This window comes from Somniosus microcephalus, chromosome 11 (assembly GCF_052327205.1).
Source record: "Somniosus microcephalus isolate GS21.2 chromosome 11, FLI_Smic_1.0, whole genome shotgun sequence".
In the NCBI taxonomy this organism is placed as follows: Eukaryota; Metazoa; Chordata; class Chondrichthyes; order Squaliformes; family Somniosidae; genus Somniosus; species Somniosus microcephalus.
Genome location: NC_140997.1, coordinates 108516782 through 108531708, shown reverse-complemented (window position 1 = coordinate 108531708; position 14927 = coordinate 108516782). Strand labels below are relative to the sequence as shown.

Genomic DNA, 14927 nt, shown 5'->3' with positions numbered 1-14927 from the left:
CGAGTGAGAACTCGGTGAAGATAGTCGGCCCAGACTCTGGAACGGATGATGGTAAGCCCAACTCAGGTGCAAAAGACAAAGTTTCAGCACAGAATTCCACTGAGCAACAACAACATAGTTTAACTGTGGATTCTGAGTCTGGCAAGTCTACTGATGTGCCCATTTCTGAGGGACACCGGGCTCGAACTCAACTCCATTTCAAACTACAACAGCAATTAGAACAAATGCTTCGCCGTTTTGAGCAAGAGTTGAATGCAACGAAAGAGTTCTTTGATATAGAGTTGGAGAATCTGGAAAGACAACAGAAGCAGCTGATGGAGAAAATGGAGCAGGAGCACACCAACCATCTGCGCGAGGAGGCCGAACGAATCAAAGCTGATTCAGGTTCTGAAGGTGCGTGCCATAATCTGGTGTCAGAAGAGTTAACGGTCAGCCAACTCCTTCATATGCTGAGGGACAAGACTCTGAAATGGGAAAAACTTGAACACGAGCTGCGATCTTCAAAGGAAAAGGGTTCGGAGCTCTCAAAAGTCATTGAGATGGCTGATGTGACGACACAGACTGAAACGACTGCAACAGAGCAGCCATTGGATGCCAAAAGTACGCTGACTCACGTCAATGTAGAACAACAGACCGCTGAAACAGCTGCTCCGGTAGAGGGATTGCATAGTCCGATCAATCAATCTCCAAAGGAAGTTGAAGTATTAAAATCACAAATGAGGTCACTAGTAAACGACTTGCTGAAAGCCCAGAAAAAGCTGGAGGCAGAGGTACACATGTAGAAGTCTCTTCAGGAAAGATGTCTGGATTTGGAACAAGAGCTGGCTAACGTCCAGCTGGGTATGGAGGAAATAGACGACCCTCTCGCTGACCTGTCGGACGACTCCGAATATTACTATGTCCTGTCCTGCCCAACTTGTAACTTCGACTCCCACCATACAGAAATCATGGAGGAGCACCGAAAGTCTACGGAACATCGGGAGAAGGTGGCTCTACTGCAAAAAAAGGAGGAAGAGAAGGAGGAACTGCGCATGCAGCTGGCAGCTGTGGCAGCTGACAATGGAGCCCAGAGAGTCTCCAAGAAGCAGAAAAGGAAAAGTAAAAACAGAAGATGACCCATCTGAACCATTATCACCTCTACCAGATCACACACGTGGTCCCTCCGAACGGAGCCAAATCAGTTCGGAAGTTCAAGCTGTTAAATCCATGAAAGGACTATTGAATGAGTAACGTGAACCGACGACACCACAGAGATTGAATCTGTGAACTGTTTTCCGCAGAGACTGAATCTGTGATATGTTACGTTAAACATGAAGTTATATATGTATATATGTTATTACGTTATGTTAAATGGGGGGGATGACTATAAAGCTAAGAAGGGAGGAGTGTTGTGTATGTAACCTGTTCCACCTTAAGAGAGCTTAAGCCTGTTCCACCTTAAGAGATGTACTACTTTCTCAGGCTGCTGTAGACGTAATACCGGGGGTGAACACACCGGTATATAAGCACTGTGCAGTAATCTTGTATTCAGAATAGTCCCTACCACCAACCAGTAAAGACCTGTTTTATTGTTACTGATTAAGTCTGAGTATTAATTACTTGAACAACTCACAGACTTAACAAATACTGCTTCCGTCAATACTGCTTCCCTCAGTACTGCTTCCCTCAGTACTGCTTCCCTCAGTAATGCTTCCCTCAGTAATGCTTCCCTCAATACTGCTTCCCTCAGTACTGCTTCCCTCAATACTGCTTCCCTCAATACTGCTTTCCTCAGTAATGCTTCCATCAATACTGCTTTCCTCAGGACTTCTTCCCTCAATACTGCTTCCATCAGTACTGCTTCCCTCAAGACTGCTTCTCTCAATTCTGCTTCCCTCAGTACTGCTTCCATCAATACTGCATCCCCCAGTACTGCTTCACTCAATACTGCTTCCCTCAGTACTGCTTCCACCAATACTTCTTCCCTCAGTACTTCTTCCCTCAATACTGCTTCCCTCAGTAATGCTTCCCTCAGTGCTGCTTCCCTCAGTACTGCTTCCCTCAGTACTGCTTCCCTCAATACTGCTTCCCTTAGTACTGCTTCCCTCAATACAGCTTCCTTCAGTAATGCTTCCCTCAATAGCGCTTCCCTTAGTACTGCGTCCCTCAATACTGCTTCATCAATACGGCTTCCCTCAATACTGCTTCCCTCAGTACTGCTTCCCTCAGCACTGCTTCCCTCAATACTGCTTCCCTCAGTACTGCTTCCTTCAGTAATGCTTTCCCCCAGTACTGCTTCCCTCAATACTGCTTCCCTCAATACTGCTTCCCTCAATACTGCTACCCTCAGCACTGCTTCCCTCAATACTGCTTCCCTCAATACTGCTTCTCTCAGTACTGCTTCCATCAATACTTCTTCCCTCAGTACTTCTTCCCTCAATAATGCTTCCCTCAGTACTGCTTCCCTCAGCACTAATTCACTCAATACTGCTTCCCTCAGTAATGCTTTCCCCCAGTACTGCTTCCCTCAATACTGCTTCCCTTAGTACTGCTTCCCTCAATACCGCTTCCCTCAGTACTGCTTCCCTCAATAGTGCGACCCTTAGTACTGCGCCCCTCAATATTGCTTCCCTCAATACTGCTTCCCTCAATACTGCTACCCTCAGTACTGTTTCCCTCAATTCTGTTTCACTCAGTACTGCTTCCCTCAGTACTGCTTCCCTCAGTACTACTTCCCTCAGTACTGCTTCCCTCGATACTGCTTCCCTCGATACTGCTTCCCTCGATACTGCTTCCCTCGGTACTGCTTCCCTCTGTACTGCTTCCATCAATACTGCTTCCCTCAGCACTGCTTCCCTCAGCACTGCTTCCCTCAGCACTGCTTCCATCAATACTGCTTCCCTCAGCACTGCTTCCCTCAGCACTGCTTCCCTCAATACTGCTTCCCTCAGTACTGCTTCCCTCAGTACTGCTTCCCTCAGTACTGCTTCCCTCAGCACTGCTTCCCTAAATAATGCTTCCCTCAATACTGCTTCCCTCAGTACTGCTTCCCTCAGTAATGTTTCACTCAATACCGCTTCCCTCAGTACCGCTTCCCTCAGTACCCGCTTCCCTCTGTACCGCTTCCCTCTGTACTGCTTCCCTCAGTACTGCTTCCCTCAGTACTGCTTCCCTCAGTACTGCTTCCCTCAGAACTGCTTCCCTCAGTACTGCTTCCCTCAGTACTGCTTCCCTTAGTACTGCTTCCCTCAGTACTGCTTCCCTCGATACTGCTTCCATCAGCACTGCTTCCCTCAATACTGCTTCCCTCAGTACTGCTTCCCTCAGTAATGTTTCACTCAATACCGCTTCCCTCAGTACTGCTTCCCTCAGCACTGCTTCCCTAAATAATGCTTCCCTCAATACTGCTTCCCTCAGTACTGCTTCCCTCAGTAATGTTTCACTCAATACCGCTTCCCTCAGTACCGCTTCCCTCAGTACCGCTTCCCTCTGTACTGCTTCCCTCAGTACTGCTTCCCTCAGTACTGCTTCCCTCAGTACTGCTTCCCTCAGAACTGCTTCCCTCAGTACTGCTTCCCTTAGTACTGCTTCCCTCGATACTGCTTCCATCAGTACTGCTTCCTTCAGTACTGCTTCCCTTAGTACTGCTACCCTCAGTACTGCTTCCGAGTAATGTTTCACTCAATACCGCTTCCCTCAGTACTGCTTCCCTTAATACTGCTTCCCTCAATACTGCTTCCCTCAGTACTGCTTCCCTCAGTAATGCTTCCCTCAGTAATTTTTCACTCAATACCAATTCCCTCAGTATTGCTTCCCTCAATTCTACTTCTCTCAGTAATGCTTCCCTCAATACTTCTTCCCTCAATACTGTGTCCCTCAATACTGCTTCCCTCAATACTGCTACCCTCAGTACTGCTTCCCTGAGTAATGTTTCACTCAATACCGCTTCCCTCAGTACTGCTTCCCTCAATAGTGCTTCCCTCAATACTGCTTCCCTCAGTACTGCTTCCCTCAGTACTGCTTCCCTCAGTACTGCTTCCCTCAGTAATTTTTCACTCAATACCACTTCCCTCAGTATTGCTTCCCTCAATTCTACTTCTCTCAGTACGGCTTCCCTCAATACTTCTTCCCTCAGTACTGCGTCCCTCGACACTGCTTCCCTCAGCACTGCAACCCTCAGCACTGCTTCCCTCAGTACTGCTCCCCTCAATACTGCTCCCCTCAATACTGCTTCCCTCAGTGCTGCTTCCCTCAGTGCTGCTTCCGTTAGTGCTGCTTCCCTCAGTGCTGCTCCCTCAATACTGCTCCCCTCAGCACTGCTCCCTCACTACTGCTTCCCTCAGTGCTGCTTCCCTCAGTTCTGCTTCCCTCAATCCTGCTTCCCACAGTACTGCTTCCCTCAGTGCTGCTTCCCTCAGTGCTGCTTCCCTCAGTGCTGCTCCCTCAATACTGCTCCCCTCAGTACTGCTTCCCTCAATACCGCTTCCCTCAGTACTGCTTCCGTTGATACTGCTTTTCTCAGTACTGCCTCTCTCAATAATGCTTCCCTCAATAGTGCTTACCTCAGTACAGCTTCGCTCAATACTGCTTCCCTCAGTGCGGCTTCCATCAGTACGGCTTCCATCAGTACGGCTTCCCTCAGTACGGATTCCCACAGTAATGATTCCCTCAATAATGCTTACCTCAATACTGCTTCCCTCAATAGTGCTTCCCTCAGTACTGCTTCCCTCAGTACTGCTTCCCTCAGCACTGCTTCCTTCAATACTGCTTCACTCAATACTGCTTCCCTCAATACATCTTCCCTCAGTACTGCTTCCCTCAATACTGCTTCCGTCAATACTGATTCCCTCGATACTGCTTCCCTCGATACTGCTTCTCTCAATACAGCTTGCCTCAATACTGCTTCCCTCATTTCTGTTTCCCTCATTTCTGCTTCCCTCAATACTGCTTCCCTCAATATGGCTCCCCTCAATACTACTTCACTCATTTCTGCTTCCCTCAATACTGCTTCCCTCAATACTGCTCCCCTCAATACTGCTTCCCTCAATACTGCTTCGCACAGTACTGCTTCCCTCAATACTGCTTCCCTCAATACTGCTCCCCTCAATACTGCTTCCCTCAATACTGCTTCGCACAGTACTGCTTCCCTCAATACTGCTTCCCTCAATACTGCTTCCCTCAGTACTGCTTCGCACAGTACTGCTTCCCTCAATACTGCTTCCCTCAATACTGCTTCCCTCAATACTGCTTCGCACAGTACTGCTTCCCTCAGTGCTGCTTCCCTCAGTACTGCTTCCTTCAGAACTGCTTCCCTCAATACTGCTTCCCTCAATACTGCTTCCCTCAGTACTGTTTCCCTCAATTATGTTTCCCTCAGTACTGCTTCCCTCAGTACTGCTTCCCTCAATACCGCTTCCCTCGATACTGCTTCCCTCTGTACTGCTTCCATCTATACTGCTTCCCTCATTACTGCTTCCCTCAGTCATGTTTCACTCAATACCGCTTCCCTCAGTACTGCTTCCCTCAGTACTGCTTCCCTCAGCACTGCTTCCCTCGATACTGCTTCCCTCAGCACTGCTTCCCTCAGCACTGCTTCCCTCAATACTGCTTCCATCAATACTGCTTCCCTCAGTGCTGCTTCCCTCAGTAATGTTTCACTCAATACCGCTTCCCTCAGTACTGCTTCCCTCAGTAATTTTTCACTCAATACCGCTTCCCTCAGTACTGCTTCCCTCAGTACTGCTTCCCTCTGTACTGCTTCCCTCTGTACTGCTTCCCTCAGTACTGCTTCACTCAGCACTGCTTCCCTCAATACTGCTTCCCTCGAGACTGCTTCCATCAGTACTGCTTCCCTCAGTACTGCTTCGCTCAATACTGGTTTCCTCAGGACTGCTTCCCTCAATGCTGCTTCCCTCAGTACTGCTTCCCTCAGCACTGCTTCCCTCAGTACTGCTTCCCTCAGTACTGCTTCCCTCAGTACTGCTACCCTCAATAAAGCTTCCCTCAATTATGCTTCCCTCAATACTGCTTCCCTCAATACTGCTTCTCTCAGTACTGCTTCCCTCAGTACTGCTTCCCTCAATACTGCTTCCCTCAATACCGCTTCCCTCTGTACCGCTTACCTCAGTACTGCTTCCCTCAGTACTGCTTCCCTCAGTACTGCTTCCCTCAGAACTGCTTCCCTCAGTACTGCTTCCCTTCGTACTGCTTCCCTCAGTACTGCTTCCCTCGATACGGCTTCCCTCAGTACTGCTTCCGAGTAATGTTTCACTCAATACCGCTTCCCTCAGTACTGCTTCCCGCAATACTGCTTCCCTCAGTACTGCTTCCCTTAGTACTGCTTCCCTCAGTAATTTTTCACTCAATACCGCTTCCCTCAGTCTTGCTTCCCTCAATTCTACTTCCCTCTGTACTGCTTCCCTCAATACTGCTTCCCTCAGTACTGCTTCCCTGAGTAATGTTTCATTCAATACCGCTTCCCTCAATACTTCTTCCCTCAATACTGCTTCCCTAAGTACTGCTTCCTTCAATACTGCTTCCCTCAATACTGCTCCCCTCAATACTGCTTCCCTCAATACTGCGTCCCTCAATACTGCGTCCCTCAATACTGCTTCCCTCAATACTGTTTCCCTCAATTTTTCTTCCCTCAGTACTGCTTCCCTCAGTACTGCTTCCCTCAGTACTGATTCGCTCAATACTGCTTCCCTCAATACTGCTTCCCTCAATACTGCTTCCCTCAGTACTGCTTCCCTCAGTACTGCTCCCCGCAGTAATATTTCCCTCAATTCTGCTTCTCTCAATACTGCTTCCCTCAGTACTGCTTCCCTCAGTACTGCTTCCCTCAGTACTGCTTCCCTGAATACTGCTTCCCTCAGTACTGCTTCCCTCAGTAATGCTTCCCTCAATACTGCTTCCCTCAATACTGCTTCCCTCAGTACTGGTTCCCTCAGTATTGCTTCCCTCAGTACTGCTTCCCTCAGTACTGCTTCCCTCGATACTGCTTCCCTCAGTACTGCTTCCCTCAATACTGCTTCCCTCAGTAATGCTTCCCTCAGTACTGCTTCCCTCAGTTTTTCTTCCCTCAATACTGATTCCCTCAGTCCTGCTTCCCTCAGCACTGCTTCACTCAATACTGCTTCCCTCAGTACTGCTTCCCTCAGTTCTGCTTCCCTCAGTACTGCTTCCCTCAATACTGCTTCTCTCAGTACTGCTTCCCTCAGTAATGTTTCACTCAATACCTCTTCCCTCAGTACAACTTCCATCAATATTGCTTCCCTCAGTACTGCTTCCCTCAATACTGCTTCTCTCAGTTCTGCTTCCCTCAATAATGCTTCCCTCAATACTGCTTCCCTCAGTACTGTTCCCTCAATACTGCTTCCCTCAGTAATGCTTCCCTTAATACTGCTTCCCTAAATACTGCTTCCCTCAGTACTGCTTCCCTCAGTAATGTTTCACTCAATACCGCTTCCATCAATGCTGCTTCACTCAATACTGCTTCCCTCAGTACTGCTTCCCTCAGTTCTGCTTCCCTCAGTAATGTTTCACTCAATACCGCTTCCTTCAATACTGCTTCCCTCAACACTGCTTCCCTCAGTACTGCTTCCCTCAGTACTGCTTCTCTCAGTACTGCTTCCCTCAGTACTGCTTCCCTCAATACTGCTTGCCTCAATACTGCTTCCCTCAATACTGCTTGCCTCAGTACTGCTTCCCTCAATACTGCTTCCCTCAGTACTGCTTGCCTCAATACTGCTTCCCTCAGTACTGCTTCCCTCAGTACTGCTTCCCTCAATACTGCTTCCCTCAGTACTGCTTCCCTCAATACTGCTTCCCTCAGTACTGCTTGCCTCAATACTGCTTCCCTCAATACTGCTTGCCTCAGTACTGCTTGCCGCAAAACTGCTTCCCTTAGTAATGTTTCCCTCAATCCTTCTTCCCCTCAGTACTGCTTCCCTCAGTAATGCTTCCCTCAATACTGCTTCCCTAAATACTGCTTCCCTCAGTACTGCTTCCCTCAGTACTGCTTCCCTCAGTAATGTTTCACTCAATACCTCCTCCCTCAGTACAACTTCCATCAATATTGCTTCCCTCAGTACTGCTTCCCTCAATACTGCTTCTCTCAGTTCTGCTTCCCTCAATAATGCTTCCCTCAATACTGCTTCCCTCAGTACTGCTTCCCTCAATACTGCTTCCCTCAATACTGCTTCCCTCAGTACTGCTTGCCTCAATACTGCTTCCCTCAATACTGCTTGCCTCAGCACTGCTTGCCGCAATACTGCTTCCCTTAGTAATGTTTCCCTCAATCCTGCTTCCCTCAGTACTGCTTCCCTCAGTAATGCTTCCCTCAATACTGCTTCCCTAAATACTGCTTCCCTCAGTACTGCTTCCCTCAGTAATGTTTCACTCAATACCTCTTCCCTCAGTGCAACTTCCATCAATATTGCTTCCCTCAGTACTGCTTCCCTCAATACTGCTTCCCTCAGTACTGCTTCCCTCAATACTGCTTCCCTCAGTACTGCTTGCCTCAATACTGCTTCCCTCAATACTGCTTCCCTCAGTACTGCTTCCCTCAACACTGCTTCCCTCAGTACTGCTTCTCTCAGTACTGCTTCTCTCAGTACTGCTTCCCTCAGTACTGCTTCCCTCAGTAATGTTTCACTCAATACCTCTTCCCTCGGTACAACTTCCATCAATATTGCTTCCCTCAGTACTGCTTCCCTCAACACTGCTTCTCTCAGTTCTGCTTCCCTCAATAATGCTTCCCTCAATACTGCTTCGCTCAGTACTGCTTCCCTCAATACTGCTTCCCTCAATACTGTGCCTCAGTACTGCTTGCAGCAATACTGCTTCCCTTAGTAATGTTTCCCTCAATCCTGCTTCCCTCAGTACTGCTTCCCTCAGTAATGCTTCCCTCAATACTGCTTCCCTAAATACTGCTTCCCTCAGTACTGCTTCCCTCAGTACTGCTTCCCTCAGTAATGTTTCACTCAATACCTCTTCCCCCAGTACAACTTCCATCAATATTGCTTCCCTCAGTACTGCTTCCCTCAATACTGCTTCTCTCAGTTCTGCTTCCCTCAATAATGCTTCCCTCAATACTGCTTCCCTCAATACTGCTTCCCTCAGTACTGCTTCCTTCAATACTGCTTCCCTCAATACTGCTTCCCTCAATACTGCTTCCCTCAGTACTGCTTGCTTCAATACTGCTTCCCTCAATACTGCTTCCCTCAGTACTGCTTCCCTCAATACTGCTTCCCTCAGTACTGCTTGCCTCAATACTGCTTCCCTCAATACTGCTTCCCTCAGTACTGCTTCCCTCAGTACTGCTTCCCTCAGTACTGCTTCCCTCAGTACTGCTTCCCTCAATACTGCTTCCCTCAGTACTGCTTCCCTCAATACTGCTTCCCTCAGTAATGCTTCACTCAGTACTTCTTCCCTCAATACTGCTTCCCTCAGTCCTGCTTCCCTCAGCACTGCTTCACTCAATACTGCTTCCCTCAGTACTGCATCCCTCAGTTCTGCTTCCCTCAGTAATGTTTCACTCAATACCACTTCCCTCAATACTGCTTCCCTCAACACTGCTTCCCTCAGTACTGCTTCCCTCAGTACTGCTTCCCTCAGTACTGCTTCCCTCAGTTATGCTTCCCTCAATACTGCTTCTCTCAGTACTGCTTCCCTCAATAATTCTTCCCTCAATACTGGTTCCCTCAGTACTGCTTCCCTCAATACCTCTTCCCTCAATACTTCTTCCCTCATTACTGCTTCCCTCAGTACTGCTTGCCTCAATACTGCTTCCCTCAATACTGCTTCTCTCAATACTGCTTGCCTCAGTTCTGCTTGCCTCAATACTGCTTCCCTTACTGCTTCCCTCAGTACTGCTTCCCTCAAGACTGCGCCCCTCAATACTGCTTCCCTCAGTAATGTTTCCCTCAATACTGCTTCCCTCAGTACTGCTTCCCTCAATACTGCTTCCCTCAATTTTGCTTCCCTCAGTACTGCTTCCCTCAGTACTGCTTCCCTCAGTACTTCTTCCCTCAATACTGCTTCCCTCAGTACTGCTTCCCTCAGCACTGCTTCCCTCAATACTGCTTCCCTCAATAGTGCTTCCCTTAGTACTGCGTCCCTCAGTACAGCTTCCCTCAATACTGCTTCCTTCAATACTGCTTCCCTCAGTAGAGTACTGCTTCCCTCAGTACTGCTTCCCTCAATCCTGCTTCCCTCAGTACTGCTTCCCTCAGTAATACTTCCCTTAATACTGCTTCCCTCAGTACTGCTTCCCTCAGCACTGCTTCCCTCAGTACTGCTTCCCTCAGTAATGTTTCACTCAATACCGCTTCCCTCAATACTGCTTCACTCAATACTGCTTCCCTCAGTACTGCTTCCCTCACTTCTGCTTCCCTCAGTAATGTTTCACTCAATACCGCTTCCTTCAATACTGCTTCCCTCAACACTGCTTCCCTCAGTACTGCTTCTCTCAGTACTGCTTCTCTCAGTACTGCTTCCCTCAGTACTGCTTCCCTCAGTAATGTTTCACTCAATACCTCTTCCCTCGGTACAACTTCCATCAATATTGCTTCCCTCAGTACTGCTTCCCTCAACACTGCTTCTCTCAGTTCTGCTTCCCTCAATAATGCTTCCCTCAATACTGCTTCGCTCAGTACTGCTTCCCTCAATACTGCTTCCCTCAATACTGCTTCCCTCAATACTGCTTCCCTCAGTACTGCTTGCCTCTATACTGCTTCCCTCAATACTGCTTGCCTCAGTACTGCTTGCAGCAATACTGCTTCCCTTAGTAATGTTTCCCTCAATCCTGCTTCCCTCAGTACTGCTTCCCTCAGTAATGCTTCCCTCAATACTGCTTCCCTAAATACTGCTTCCCTCAGTACTGCTTCCCTCAGTACTGCTTCCCTCAGTAATGTTTCACTCAATACCTCTTCCCCCAGTACAACTTCCATCAATATTGCTTCCCTCAGTACTGCTTCCCTCAATACTGCTTCTCTCAGTTCTGCTTCCCTCAATAATGCTTCCCTCAATACTGCTTCCCTCAATACTGCTTCCCTCAGTACTGCTTCCTTCAATACTGCTTCCCTCAATACTGCTTCCCTCAATCCTGCTTCCCTCAATCCTGCTTCCCTCAGTACTGCTTCCCTCAGTAATGCTTCCCTCAATACTGCTTCCCTGAATACTGCTTCCCTCAGTACTGCTGCCCTCAGTACTGCTTCCCTCAGTACTGCTTCCCTCAGTAATGTTTCACTCAATACCTCTTACTTCAGTACAACTTCCATCAATATTGCTTCCCTCAGTACTGCTTCCCTCAATACTGCTTCTCTCAGTTCTGCTTCCCTCAATAATGCTTCCATCAAAACTGCTTCCCTCAGTACTGCTTCCCTCAATACTGCTTCCCTCAGTACTGCTTGCCTCAATACTGCTTCCCTCAATACTGCTTCCCTCAATACTGCTTCCCTCAGTACTGCTTCCCTCAATACTGCTTCCCTCAGTACTGCTTCCCTCAATACTGCTTCCCTCAGTAATGCTTCACTCAGTACTTCTTCCCTCAATACTGCTTCCCTCAGTCTTGCTTCCCTCAGCACTGCTTCACTCAATACTGCTTCCCTCAGTACTGCAACCCTCAGTTCTGCTTCCCTCAGTAATGTTTCACTCAATACCGCTTCCCTCAATACTGCTTCCCTCAACACTGCTTCCCTCAGTACTGCTTCCCTCAGTACTGCTTCCCTCAGCACTGCCTCCCTCAATACTGCTTCTCTCAGTACTGCTTCCCTCAATAATTCTTCCCTCAATACTGGTTCCCTCAGTACTGCTTCCCTCAATACTGCTTGCCTCAATACTGCTTCCCTCAATACTGCTTCTCTCAATACTGCTTGCCTCAGTACTGCTTGCCTCAATACTGCTTCCCTTACTGCTTCCCTCAGTACTGCGTCCCTCAATACTGCTTCCCTCAGTAATGTTTCCCTCAATACTGCTTGCCTCAATACTGCTTCCCTCAATACTGCTTCCCTCAATTTTGCTTCCCTCAGTACTGCTTCCCTCAGTACTTCTTCCCTCAATACTGCTTCCCTCAGTACTGCTTCACTCAGCACTGCTTCCCTCAATACTGCTTCCCTCAATAGTGCTTCCCTTAGTACTGCGTCCCTCAATACTGCTTCCCTCAATACTGCTTCCCTCAGTAGAGTACTGCTTCCCTCAGTACTGCTTCCCTCAATACTGCTTCCCTCCAAAATGCTTCCCACAATACTGCGACCCTCAGTACTGCTTCCCTCAATACTGCTTCCCTCAATATTGCTCCCCTCAATACTACTTCACTCATTTCTGCTTCTCAATACTGCTTCCCTCAATAATGCTTCCCTCAATACTGCTCCACTCAATACTGCTCCCCTCAACACTGCTCCCCTCAATACTGCTTCCCTCAATAATGCTTCTCTTCGTGCTGCTTACCTCAGTACTGCTTCCCTTAGTACTGCAATACTGCTTGCCTCAATACTGCTTCCCTCATTACTGTTTCCCTCAGCACTGCTTCCCTCAGTACTGCTTCCCTCAATACTGCTTCCCTTAGTACTGTTTCCCTCAATTCTGCTTCCCTCAGTACTGCTTCTCTCAGTACTGCTTCCCTCAGTATTGCTTCCCTCAATACTGCTTCCCTCAATACTGCTTCGCTCAATACTGCTTCCCTCAGTACTGCTTCCCTCAGTAATGTTGCCCTCAATTCTGCTTCCCTCAGTACTGCATCCCTCAGTACTGCTTCACTCAATACTGCTTCCCTCAGGATTGCTTCCCTCAGTAATGTTTCACTCAAAACCGCTTCCCTCAGTACTGCTTCTCTCAGTACTGCTTCCCTCAATAATGTATCCATCTATACTGCTTCCCTCAGTGCTGTTTCCCTCAGTACTGCTTCCCTCAGTACTGCCTCCCTCAGTACTGCTTCCCTCAATACTGCTTCCCTCAATACTGCTTCCCTCAGTACTGCTTCCCTCAATACTGCTACCCACAGTACTGCTTCCCTCAATACTGCTTCCCTCTGTAGTGCTTCCCTCAATATTGCTTCCCTCAGTCCTGCTTCCATCAGTCCTGATTCCCTAGGTACTGCTTTCTTCAATACTGCTTCCCTCAATACTGCTTCTCTCAGTTCTGCTTCCCTCAGTACTGCGTCGCTCGATACTGCTTCCCTCAGCACTGCATCGCTCAGCACTGCTTCCCTCAGTACTGCTCCCCTCAATACTGCTCCCCTCAATAATGCTTCCCTCAGTGCTGCTTCCCTCAGTGCTGCTTCCCTCAGTGCTGCTCCCTCAATCCTGCTCCCCTCAGTAATGCTCCCTCAATACTGCTTCCCTCAGTGCTGCTTCCCTCTACTGCTTCCCTCAATCCTGCTTCCCACAGTACTGCTTCCCTCAGTGCTGCTTCCCTCAGTGCTGCTCCCTCAATACTGCTCCGCTCATTACTGTTTCCCTCAATACCGCTTCCCTCAGTACTGCTCACGTCGGTACTGCTTCCCTCAATACCGATTCCTTTAATACTGCTTCCCTCAGTACTTCTTCCCTCAATACTGCTTTTCTCAGTACTGCCTCCCTCAATAATGCTTCCCTCAATACTGCTTACCTCAGTACAGCTTCGCTCAATACTGCTTCCCTCAGTACTGCTTCCCTCAGTACGGCTTCCATCAGTACGGCTTCCATCAGTACGGCTTCCCTCAGTACGGCTTCCCTCAGTATTTCTTCCCTGAGTACTGCTTCCCGCAATACTGCTTCCCTCAATACTGCTTCTCTCAGTACTGTTTCCCTCAGTACTGCTTCCCTCAGTATTTCTTCCCTCAGTACTGCTTCCCGCAATACTGCTTCCCTCAATACTGCTTCCCTCAGTCCTGTTTCCCTCAGTACTGCTTCCTTCAATACTGCTTCCCTCAGTACTGCTTCCCTCAATACTGCTTCCCTCAATACTGTGTCCCTCAATACTGCGTCCCTCAATACTGCTTCCCTCAATTTTGCTTCCCTCAGTACTGCTTCCCTCAGTACTGCTTCCCTCAGTACTGATTCCCTCAATACTGCTTCCCTCAATACTGCTTCCCTCAGTACTGCTTCCCTCAATTCTGCTTCCCTCAGTACTGCTTCCCTCAGTACAGCCTCCATCAGTAATGTTTCCCTCAATACTGCTTCCCGCAAAACTGCTTCCCTCAGTAAAGCTTCCCTCAATACTGCTTCCCTCAGTACTGCTTCCCTCAGTACTGCTTCCCTCAGTACTGCTTCCCTCAATACTGCTTCCCGCAATACTGCTTCCCTCAATACTGCTTCCCTCAATAATGCTTCCCTCAATACTGCTTCCCTCAGTAATGCTTCCTGCAATACTGCTTCCATCAATACTGCTTCTCTCAGTACTTCTTCCCTCAATAGTGCTTCCCTCAGTACTGCTTCCCTCAGCACTGCTTCCCTCAGTACTGCTTCCCTCACTGCTGCTTCGCTCAGTACCTATACCCTCAATACTGCTTCACTCAATACTGCTTCCCTCAGTACTGCTTCCCTCGATACTGCTTCCCTCAGTACTGCTTCCCGCAGTAATGCTTCCCTCAGCACTACTTCCCTCGATACTCATTCCCTCAGTACTGCTTCCCTCAATACGACTTCCCTCATTACTGCGTCCCTCAATACTGCTTCCCTCAGTACTGCTTCCCTCATTACTGCTTCCCTCAGTACTGCTTCCCTCAGTACTGCTGCCCTCAGTACTGCTTCCCTCAGTACTGCTTCCCTCAATACTGCTTCCCTCAGTACTGCTTGCCTCAATACTGCTTCCCTCAATACTGCTTCCCTCAGTACTGCTTCCCTCAGTACTGCTTCCCTCAGTACTGCTTCCCTCAGTACTGCTTCCCTCAGTACTGCTTCCCTCAATACTGCTTCCCTCAGTACTGCTTCCCTCAATACTGCTTCCCTCAGTCATGCTTCACTCAG

The 14927-nt window shown here is 48.5% G+C and overlaps 2 protein-coding genes across 2 annotated transcripts in view; one reads left to right on the top strand and one right to left on the bottom strand.

Moving 5' to 3' along the window:
* The window catches only part of LOC147110818 (FYVE, RhoGEF and PH domain-containing protein 5-like), a 1561072-nt gene that overhangs the window by 233846 nt on the left and 1312299 nt on the right, over window positions 1–14927 (bottom strand). The window lies entirely within an intron of this gene.
* LOC147110819 (uncharacterized) overlaps window positions 1–14927 on the top strand; it is a 101258-nt gene that overhangs the window by 84807 nt on the left and 1524 nt on the right. The gene's annotated exons all lie outside the window — the stretch shown is intronic.